Below are 11,372 nucleotides of genomic sequence, written 5' to 3' on the forward strand. Positions count from 1 at the left end.
GTGCACGCCGGCGAGGAGACGCGGAGGCGGGCGAACAGGCGAGGCGGCGGCGCGGGGTTGGGCCCCGATGGGCTCGGCGGGCTTGCCCCGGGCCCAGGCAGGCCCCGGCGGCGGGGGCGGACGAGCGGTAACGTTTCGGCCTCCGGTTGGCTGTGGACGGCGGCGCAGACGCGTCCAGTCCGATCTGGACGTGTCCGGCGGCGGAGAGGGGCTAGGCTAGGGTTTGGACTGCACGAAATTTGGGGGGATACACATATATATATATATAGGTAGAGGGAGCTAGGAGACTCCAAATGGGGAGCGGTTTTCGCCCACACGATCATGATCGAACAACCAAGAGCATGGAGGGAGTTTGGATGGGCTCATGGGCTGTGGTGAAGAGAGGCTGGTCTGCAAAGAGAGAGGGGTTTCGGGCTACATGGCTAACCGTTGGAGTATCAAACAAACTCCAAATGGCACAAAACTTGACAGGCGGTCTACCAGTGGTGTACCAAGGCCGCTTGGCAAATCACGTTCCATTCCGAGAATGTTTAACACCCGCTCACAGCAGGAGACAAAAGGGGAACGTCGGAGGACATAGAAGTGTCGGATTGCAAAATGGACAACGGGCAAAATGCTCGGATGCATGAGACGAACACGTATGCAATGCAATCCACATGATGACATGGCAAAATGCAACATGCAAGCAAATGACATGGAAATGATGGCGAATAACTGGCAGACATCTGGCGCATCGAATCCGGGGTGTTACAACACTCCTCCACTAACAAGAGATCTCGTCCCGAGATCTGAGGACCGAGACGGAAGGGAAAAGGGATGAGGTGAAGCAAGAACTCAAGAGAAGAAGCAAAGAATTGAGAGCACTCGAGAAGAAGAGAGGAACAACGAGAATGACGAGAATCGAAAGCTCACGGAATCAGATAGACTATGAAACCACTCCAGTAAGAACGAGATAAGAAACGAATAAGACTGAAAGGATTTAGGCAGCACTCCGGCTGAAACATGGAGGAATAGAACCCGAGCTTGAGAGGACGGAATGATACTTGATGAAGACATGACACAATACCTCCGGAAAGAATTGAAAGAGTTGAATGAAAAGAACGTAGAAGAAAACAGCTTGTGCCATGAATGAAATAGAAAGCATCTTTAGACGGAAGGTTTAAACGGAATTGTTGAGAAAATCAACAACGAAAAGAATAAGCTTGTTGTGGTCTTATGGTAACATCTCAAGATCATAAGTTGATAACTCAGAGTAAAAGAAGGGATCTAAGGAAGAATGTAGGCTAAACTTTTTGATTTTTTATTAGTAACAAGAAAATATTTTTTTTGGAGGTAAGAAACTTGCGATATTGAGGGGATAAATACCAACTAATCAAGAGACATGAGACAATCCACAAAGCAATTGATCATGATCAAATTTGTAAGCCCACTTGGATATTGAGCATTTACCCATAAGAATAGGATTATTTTCAATGAGTAGTTGTAGGTGCAACTTCAGAAAAGAGAATCTGATAAAGCTTTTCTTGCCTAGAGTCATTGAGTCATTATATACCTTAATTCTATTAAGGATCTTCTGCGGTCTTATTTCTTTCACTCTTGCTCAAGCCGGATGATGATAAATTCTCATGTCCGGTTCCTTTGGGGGATGGATCCTAAAGAGTTCACCTATCCCAATAACAAAGAAACCAGACTTAAATGATCCTGTATTAAGAGCTAAATTAGCTAAAGGGATGGGACATAATTATTACGGGGAACCCGCATGGCCCAATGATCTTTTATATATTTTTCCAGTAGTAATTCTAGGTACTATTGCATGTAATGTAGGTTTAGCGGTTCTCGAGCCATCAATGATTGGTGAACCAGCAGATCCGTTTGCAAATCCTCTGGAAATATTACCCGAGTGGTACTTGTCGGTGTCAAAACCGGCGGATCTCGGGTAGGGGGTCCCGAACTGTGCGTCTAGGAGGATGGTAACAGGAGAGAAGGGACACGATGTTTTTACCCAAGTTCGGGCCCTCTCGGTGGAGGTAAAACCCTACTCCTGCTTGATTAATATTGATGATATGGGTAGTACAAGAGTTGATCTACCACGAGATCAGAGAGGCTAAACCCTAGAAGCTAGCCTATGGTATGATTGTTGTTCGTCCTACGGACTAAAACTCTCCGGTTTATATAGACACCGGAGAGGGCTAGGGTTACACAGAGTCGGTGACAATGGGAGGAGATCTTCATATCATATCGCCAAGCTTGCCTTCCACGCCAAGGAAAGTCCCATCCGGACGCGGGACGAAGTCTTCAATCTTGTATCTTCTAGTCCGGGAGTCCGGCCAAAGGTCGTAGTCCGGCCATCCGGACACCCCCTAATCCAGGACTCCCTAAGTAGCCCCTGAACCAGGCTTCAATGACGACGAGTCCGGCGCACAAATTGTCTTCGGCATTGCAAGGCGGGTTCCCCCTCCGAATACTTCATAGAAGATGTTGAACACAAGGATATTGTCCGGCTCTGCAAAAATAAGTTCCACATACCACCGTAGAGAGAATAATATCTGCACAAATCTAATCTACTGACGTATTCCGCAGCGTGACACCACGCCATGGCCAAGCCTTTATTCGATTCATTTTACTGTTCCACCTCAGCATGTTTAGCGAGGCGGTTTCCTTGGCACGTCTTGTCAAAGCAGAGATTGTGTCCCCTTATTCCGGGATTCTCATCAATACGGGCGTGGGTAACCCAACCGTGCCCTTTGGTATGACTCTCTAATTGAAAGCGAGTCCCAAACGGTTACGAGGAGGGCTCTTGGTATTCAACTCCTTTATAAAGAGACCAAGGCTCGACTCCTCTCTTTTTCAGTCCAATCGAATCCGCCCCTCGCCTCGAGTTCCCACACTCAAAGCTCTAGTTTAAGGCGCTTCGGACCTTCGACGATGTCCGGCTCAGACCTTCAAGGCCGGTGGGTGCCTTCCTCCGTTACGGAAGAAGACGTGCGAAAGCTGAGCGATGCCAGGTATCTAACCGGCGAAATCTTGCATAGGCTGCCTGCTCAAGGGCAGGTCATTCCTTCTCCCTAGCCCGGTGAGAGCGTGGTGTTCACATCTTACTTCCTTTGGGGGCTAGGCTTCCCGATTGATCCCTTCATGAGGGGGCTGATGTTCTATTACGGGCTGGAATTCCACGACTTAACTCCAGAGTCCATCCTCCAAATTTCATCATTCATTGTCGTGTGTGAGGCCTTCCTCCATATCACTCCTCACTTCGGATTGTGGCTTAGAACCTTCAAGGTGGAGCCGAAGATGATCGAGGGGCAGCATGCTGAGTGCAGAGGAGCTATCATAAGCAAGATAGCCGGCGCTCCATGGCCCGAGGGCTCTCTCCAAGAGGAGTTCGGCTTATGGCAACGGGACTGGTTTTACATCACAGCCCCCAGGGGCACCACATGGGTGGCGCCACCTGCTTTTCGCTCGGGTCCCCCACCGCGGCGAGCATCATGGGTCAATGAAGGGCTTATCTGGGGGCCGTCCAAAGACGTGCCCCTACTGCAGGACCGCATTCAAGATCTCCTAGAAAGAGATATTAACTTGACCGTAGTGGCGCAAGTTATGCTGATTCGCCGCATGCTGCCCTGCAAACGTCGCCCTCTCCACCTATGGGAATTTAATCCAGAGAGACCGCGAGTCCTCCAACATTTTATGGGCGCGACACCCGTGGACATGTACAAATTGTTCTTCGGATCACAAGCAAGGTGTCCGGACTTGTCCGAGGACGCAGGTCTGAGCTGCAATCGCCAGGATGCTAAGGTAAGTAACCCCGTATTTGGACACGCCATCCGCATTTTCATCACAAAATTGCCCTTTAACAGAGCTATCCTTTGAACAGGAGTGGATAGCGAAGGCAAAGCTTATCAGGTGTCCAGCCCCCCTGCCCGAGACCACGCCGGATCCCGTGTTTAACCTGGATGCTGGAGGTTATGCTTTCGGTAGAGGGCGAAGAGGGGGACCAAGGAGCTACCGCCTCCACGGAGGAGACTGTCAGGAAGGGAGGAATCGAGAATTCCCCCAACCTGGGAAAGAAAAGGAGTGCCTCTGAAGACCTGGAGGGGATGACCTCGAAACGGGGGAAGAAATCTTCGTCAGAGGATCCGGCGCCAGAGACTGCCCCGGCCGTATTGCGCCCTCAAGGGGATCAGCTTTCCTCCGAGCCGTAAGTAAAGAGAGGGGTTCAAAAATGAGTGGCATCCCTGTTTTATTTCTTAGCAAGATAACCAAAATATTACCTTGTAGTTCGAATCTCAACCCTTCTCAGCAGAGCTCATCTTTAGGGGATCTTCGTCCGGAGATGATGGAGAGCGAAACGCCTCCCCTAGCTGCACCGTCTTATGAGGGAGGCGACCCCGAGGTGTCTTCCTGGTGGGTTTCTCCAAGTCCGGGTCCTGAAAAAGGTCATCGGGCTAGTCTGGCGCCTTCTGGTGCGCGGTCGGAGAGGCTGAGGGATCTGCTCGGGCGAGTGTCCGTCTCTGAAGAACACCGTATGTTGATGAACACGGTGATAGGAAGGATTTCATCCGCGGAAAGCGGATTATATGAGGCCGCCAGGAGTTTACTGACAGGCTTTGAGGTACGTGAAAAGGTGTACCTTTTGGTAGAGCCACATATATAAAATGCGCCCTGTATAAATAGTAGCCCCTGAGACTCTGTGTGTCGTCAAGAGTGATGGCGCACAGAGGATCATAACCCCAGGTGTAAAATGTCACCTTTTTATGAAGGTGGCGAGGCGTTCGGTGGCTAGCCGGACTGATGAATCTGCCGAGCTAATGCGGCAACTTGACATGGAGGATGCCGACATCGTGCTTGTAAATAAGCGGCTAGATGAGGCACAAGGTATGCTCCACAGACATCTGATAAGAGGAGTTTGATGCTCGTGCCTTACAATATATGTGCTTAATGCAGATAGTGCTGCTGCCATGGAGAACATTCGGGCGGAACTTTCCCCAGCCAAGGAGCAAGCAAGGGAAAGTGATGCGGCTGCCGTTAAGGCGGCTGAAGAGCTGAAAGCCGAACAGGCTGCTCACTGCCAGAGCAAGAAGGTAATAGCCGAGATGGCTATAAAATTGAAGGATGCTGCCGACCGCTGTAAATTTCTCGAATAAGAAGAAAAGGCGGCTCAGAAGGACCTTGAGAAGATCACTGCCGAGGCCAAGGATACTCGCTCTGCAATGAGATCTATGAAGGAGGAGCTACGTCAGGCCGGAGATATCACGGCTGGAAAGCCCTATATGCTGCGGATGAAGTTTGGGGATCCTGAGTATGCTCCGTTAGACCGGCAGTGGAGTGCGGAAAACACTTATCTGGATTTGGCAGCGAGTGCAACAGACGCAACCGAACACTTCCGAGGTCGAAGTGACCATAAATTGGAAGAACTTTTTTGGTCGCAGTTCCACAATCCAGAACGTCCACTTTCGGTATCCGACCGTTTGGCCGCCTAGGCGGAGCTGAACAGGTTATCCGGACTCGCCATGAAGTATGTTGCGAGTCGTTTGTGGCCGGGAGAGCCAGAGCCGAAGAGTTATTTTGGTTTGGTGCAGCAGTTCCTTGGTTCTGTGCCGCATGTTGATGCAATGAAGAGGTCGGCGTGCATAGAGGGCGCACAAATGGCTCTTGCCCGTGTCAAGACATACTGGGCGGATATGAAGGCCAGTGTTGTTGCATCCCGGGATTCGAAAGAAGGCCGAGTACCTGCCAGACACTACTTTGAGGAAGTTCTTCTAGGCGCTCGTTTAATAGAAGCGTAGTGCTTGAATGATGTTGTGTTCGAATAGCATGTGCTATTGTAAAAGGAATATTTTGATATAATGTAAAAGCTTTTTATACTTGTGCTTGCAAGAATTATAATACCTCCTGTGCGGCCGTTTAATGCATATGTGTATATAACCTGAAAGATGGCAGTCGTTGGCTTCAGCCCCCACGCATATAATGCGGGGGTGTTTGCAAAAAGGTGCCTTTTCACACTTAATCCAATGTCTTGGTCGTACAAAGGAGGTGAGAGCGCGGCGAACTAGGCAACCGGACTATAATGCTTTATCACTTTCACTTAGCCATAGGAGTTTGACAGTGGGTCTACTCAATAGCCCCTAGAGGCACCGCGCTCGCCTGAATTTGGGGCGCGTGTGTGCCTGACCGGGAAGCATCCCTTCGTTAATGCGGAGGAATCCTAAAGATTCCGAGAGTCATCGAGTGGTTGACCAGTCTCTCGCTATATCATGACAGTCAGTTTTCGGCTTTCTCTACTGAGGTGCTCGCGTGGCCGAACCGGGGCACAATCGTAGTAGTTCTCCTGGTGCCGCGTTAGCCGATATAACGGAACATAAGGCAGCAAAGCACAGGAGCCGGGCAAACCCAACATTTGACCAAAGACATGATTCGGAGCTGATGCATATAAGGCCAAACTCGCGACGCCGAACACTCCCTAAGGTATTCGGTCTTTATGAAGACGGGCTGAAACAAAGCCCTTGGTAAAAAAGCCCCTGGTGTCCAGGTACGCGCAAAATTCTGGCGTGGCCACATGCTAAGACGCCAGCCTCCTCCTCGGCTATAGAAAAACCGGGGGATGTTATCAACAAGAGACAGTAAAAAAGGTTTACGCAGGGTCTTAATCTGAAAAGAATCCTTGAAACGGGTCCCTACTGCACGTGTGCGCCTATGTCTCCGTTGTGCCGTATCCTGGACGAGCGTAGCACGGTGTTCGTCTGCGAAAGAGAGGAACTTAGTAAAAAATAAGCGTGCGAGAAATCTATATTAAAATAAACAAAATATAGTTGGAGCAAGAATTGAGCCGTATTGTCTCCTGGCGTGAACACGCGGAGCCCCTTGTACAGGGTTATGCGGCTATTAAGCCTTTGTATGTTTACGTCAGACTCGTCGAGCCGTGTCCGGGATAGTAGGGCTGGATTAGTGTGCGGCTGTCCCGGCGGCCGCACCCTTACCCGTACTTTTGGGGATCAATTGATATTTCCCTTTAATGAGATGATGCCTCGTGGACCGGGCATTTTAAGTGTGAGGGATGCATAATGCGGTATTGCGTTAAAGCGGGCGAAAGCTTCACGTCCCAGTAGCGCTTGATAGCGACTTATGAATGGGGCGATGTGCAAGGTTAGCTTTTCGCTTTGGAAGTTGTCGGGGTGAGCCGAACGTGACTTCTAACGAAAGGGAACCCATACTCTGGGTATCTGGACCCGGCGTGACTCCTTGAAAGGAAGTGTTGCCATGGCGAATTATAGTTGGGTTTACCCCCAGTTTGCGGATTGTGTCCTGATATAACAGGTTTAAGTCACTGCCGCCGTCCATAAGGACTTGTGTAAATTGGAGTACGTCAATAATCGGTTCCAAGACCAAGGCAGTCCAGTCTGCGTTCCGGGCCCCTCTGGAGTAATCATGATGATCGAAGGTGATTGGTTGTAACAACCAGTGGCGGTGCTCCACTGGGGCTGGCCGTATGGCGCGTGTCTTCGTAAGTGCCGTTCTATTTTTCCCTTTTGTCATCTGGAGTGAATTTACTGTTTTGACTTCTTGTGGGAACTTCTTTTGTTCTACGGTGTTCTGCTTGTGGGGTGCGTCGTCATCCTCGCTTGGTGTGTCGAGCCCCTTGTGTTCGGCGTTGAGTTTGCCGGACTGCTTGAAGACCCAACAATCTCTTTGGGTATGGTTTGCAGGTCTCCCGGGGGTACTATGGATTTGACATATTTTGTCCAGGATTTTGTTGAGGTTAGACAGCTCGTCCCGGGCATCTTTGGGGGGCGGCTTTTTCTGATTTTGCCGAGAGCTTTTGAATCCGGCCTTGACTTCCGTGCTCCTCGGGCTGTTATCCTTCAACCGGCGCTGTACTTTGTTATGGCGCGGTTTCCCGTTTCCATCTCTGAGTTTGGATGTACTCGGGTCGCTGGTGCTGCTTCTTGCCAACCAGCTATACTCTCCTGCGCAAAAGCGGGTCATGAGGCTTGTTAATGCATCCATTGTTCTTGGCTTTTCTTGGCCGAGGTGTCTGGCGAGCCATTCGTCTCGGACACTATGTTTGAAAGCTGCTAGGGCCTCGGCGTCTGGACAGTCGACTATCTGATTCTTTTTAGTAAGGAATCTGTTCTAGAGTTTCCGGGCTGTCTCTCAGGGCTGCTGAGTTATATGACTCAGATCATCTGCATCCAGAGGTCGGACATAGGTCCCTTGAAAATTTGCCTGGAAAGCATCCTCGAGCGCTTCCCAACTTCCCATGGTGTTTTCAGGAAGGCTTTTAAGCCAATGCCGGGCTGGCCCTTTGAGCTTAAGGGGTAAGTATTTTATGGCGTGAAGGTCATCTCCTCTGGCCATGTGTATGTGGAGGATATAATCCTCGATCCAGACTCCAGGTTCTGTTGTTCCGTCGTATGCTTCTATGTTCATGAGCTTGAATCCCGCTGGAAATTCATGATCCAGTACCTCATCGGTAAAACATAGGGGATGTGTGGCACCCTGTATGTAGGTGTGCCGCGATGTTCAGATATTTTTTGCATTGCATTGCTCACTGGAGCTTGCTTTCTTGGCCCATAGATGGATCTGGTTGGACCAGTTTTTTGATGCGAATCCTTGGGCGGATCGCGCGCCGTATTGAGTGCGACGCCCTTTGTCGCTTGAGATCGATCGTGGGGTCATCTATCCGACGTGGTGGCTTCCTTGTTTTTTGACTGTGGGGGCTCTAGGGCCTCTTCATCAAATTCTGATAGTAATTTCCGCTTCAGATAGCTCTTTGTGTGACGACTGTTGCCGTACTTGTGTGTGGTATTGAGTACTTTGCCCCATCTTATCCTGAGTGCATCTTCCGCTGTTTTGAGCCTCCGCTTCTGCTTTTTCAGGCTACGTGCTGTGGGAACGAGCCTTGGTGGAGGTTCTTATGTTCCAGCAACTTGTCCGGTGTGAGGTCGTCTGGACTATTATCTTTCCTGGGGACGGGTTGTTCGGATTGTCCGCCCTGTTTGGACGGTTGCTCGATGGCATGTTCGTATTCCGTTGATTTGCCCTGCTCTATGGCTGGGTCTTTGTCGAGGTGGGGCTTGGCGCGGCGCTTACGCTGCCGCTTTGATTGTTTTTTCGGGGAGCGATCCCTGGTTGCGCCCTTTTCATCCTCGTCGTCATTTCTTTTAGGTGTGTCCACCATGTATACCTCGTGTGATGAGGTGGCTTCCCAGTGCCCTATAGGTGCTGGTTCTTGATCGTCTCCTTCATCGGCGTCCATACCGTTGATGTCTTCGGAGTCGAAGTCGAGCATGTCGGTTAAATCATCGATAGTGGCTACAAAGTGGGTGGTGGGTGGGTTTCAAATTTCTTCGTCGTCCGCATCCCAACCCTGCTGACCACAGTCCGGCCAGGGCTCTCCTGACAAAGAGAGAGACTTTAGGGAGTTCAGGATATCGCCAAAGGGCGAGTGCTGAAAGACGTCCGCGGCTGTGAACTCCATGATTGGAGCCCAATCGGGTTCGATCGGAAGGGGTGCGGAAGATTCGGAGTTCGGAATGGAGTCCGACACCTTGGAGTCACGGGCCTTGCAAAGGACTAGGCTGGTATTCGGCTCTATCACCGTAGAGATTGCGGCTCCTGGGGCGGCGTCCAACCGTCCGTCCCCGACTAGCGCAGTCGGCTCCGAGCTAATGGTCAGAGTGGACACCTGAGCGGCACTCTGGTCGCTGTCCGATGGCAGAGTTAGATCATGCCCATCGGGACAGTGCGGCATGCTCGGCCGTGGCTCGAATCCGTCGAAGATCAAGTCCCCGCGGATGTCGGCCGTGATTTTAAGCTTCCAAACCTGACCTGATGGCCAGGGGCGTAGCTTTCGATCTGCTCCAGATGGCCAAGAGAGTTGGCCCGTAGTGCGAAGCTGCCGAATACGAAGATCTGTCCGTGGAGAAAAGTCTCACCCTGGACCGCGTCGTGGTTGACGATCGAAGAAGCCATCGGGCCTAAAGGTGACGACATAGAGGAACTCTCAATGAAAGCACCAATGTCAGTGTCAAAATTGGCGGATCTCGGGTAGGGGGTCCCGAACTGTGCGTCTAGGCGGATGGTAACAGGAGACAAGGGACACGATGTTTTTACCCAGGTTCGGGCCCTCTCGGTGGAGGTAAAACCCTACTCCTGCTTGATTAATATTGATGATATGGGTAGTACAAGAGTTGATCTACCACAAGATCAGAGAGGCTAAACCCTAGAAGCTAGCCTATGGTATGATTGTTGTTCGTCCTATGGACTAAAACTCTCCGGTTTATATAGACACCGGAGAGGGCTAGGGTTACACAGAGTCGGTTACAGTGGGAGGAGATGTTCATATCGTATCGCCAAGCTTGCCTTCCACGCCAAGGAAAGTCCCATCTGGACGCGGGATGAAGTCTTCAATCTTGTATCTTCATAGTCCGGGAGTCCGGCCAAAGGTCGTAGTCCGACCATCCGGACACCCCCTAATCCAGGACTCCCTCAGTACTTCTTTCCCATGTTTCAAATACTCCGTACGGTACCCAATAAGTTATTGGGCGTTCTCTTAATGGTTTCTGTGCCAATAGGCTTATTGACAGTACCTTTTCTAGAGAATGTCAATAAATTTCGAAATCCATTTCGTCGCCTAGTAGCTACAACCGTTTTTTTAATCGGTACTGTAGTAGGCCACAAACGGAAATGATTGGATAGCTGAGAAGAACGAAGAAATGCAAAACTCCATTTCAAAATAATACGAAGAATTAATTGCACCTCGAGAAGCAAGAAGAAGGATAGTTGAGCTCCTTCGATTAAAATCTTGATGAACTCTTTGGAGAATGAACTAAATCATGACGATCCACCGTGAAGAACTCCGGTAACAAAAAGGATGATGAGATAGAATGAAGGAAGAAAGAATAAGATTAAGCCTTGCGACGATTCAGGTGGAGGTTCGAGACAAGATCATCGAGGAAACTTGGAACTCCGGAAATAAGGATGAACAACACATAACTGAGAAATTGGTAACACGAACAAACTCCGGTAGAAAAGAATTAGACACTTGGATAAAACAAGAATAAGAATTATGTTATGACTATCCTCCATCAATTAAATTGATGAGAAGCAGTGGATTGCATACAAGTTATCCGTGTTGAAAAGGATTAAGGGGGGATATAGCGCAAAACTTGAGAAAGTCTTCATGAACCACCGGTAGATTGGAAAGAACGAATGGATTGAATGATAATCAAGGAAAAAGAATCTTGAACGAACCACCGTAAGAATTTGGAAATGACTGATGAAAGAGACTGAATCACCGGGAAGAATTAGAAGAACAAATATGCTTGAGGGGATTTAGATGCAAAAGAACGAAGAGATAATGAGCTGATTAA

The 11,372-nt window shown here is 49.7% G+C and overlaps 1 long non-coding RNA gene across 2 annotated transcripts in view; it reads left to right on the forward strand.

Moving 5' to 3' along the window:
• The window catches only part of LOC119325481, a 13,713-nt gene extending 3,083 nt beyond the window's left edge, over nucleotides 1–10,630 (forward strand). The window contains exons 1-3 of one of the 2 annotated variants that reach the window (XR_005157547.1): nucleotides 4,384–4,393; nucleotides 6,107–6,109; nucleotides 10,493–10,630. This is a non-coding gene — a long non-coding RNA (uncharacterized LOC119325481). Of the gene's footprint in view, nucleotides 1–4,383; nucleotides 4,394–6,106; nucleotides 6,110–10,492 lie in introns of those variants that run through there. The other variant, XR_005157548.1, reaches the window with a different exon arrangement.
• Nucleotides 10,631–11,372: the final 742 nt, after the last annotated feature.

This window comes from Triticum dicoccoides, chromosome 6B (assembly GCF_002162155.2).
Source record: "Triticum dicoccoides isolate Atlit2015 ecotype Zavitan chromosome 6B, WEW_v2.0, whole genome shotgun sequence".
In the NCBI taxonomy this organism is placed as follows: domain Eukaryota; kingdom Viridiplantae; phylum Streptophyta; class Magnoliopsida; order Poales; family Poaceae; genus Triticum; species Triticum dicoccoides.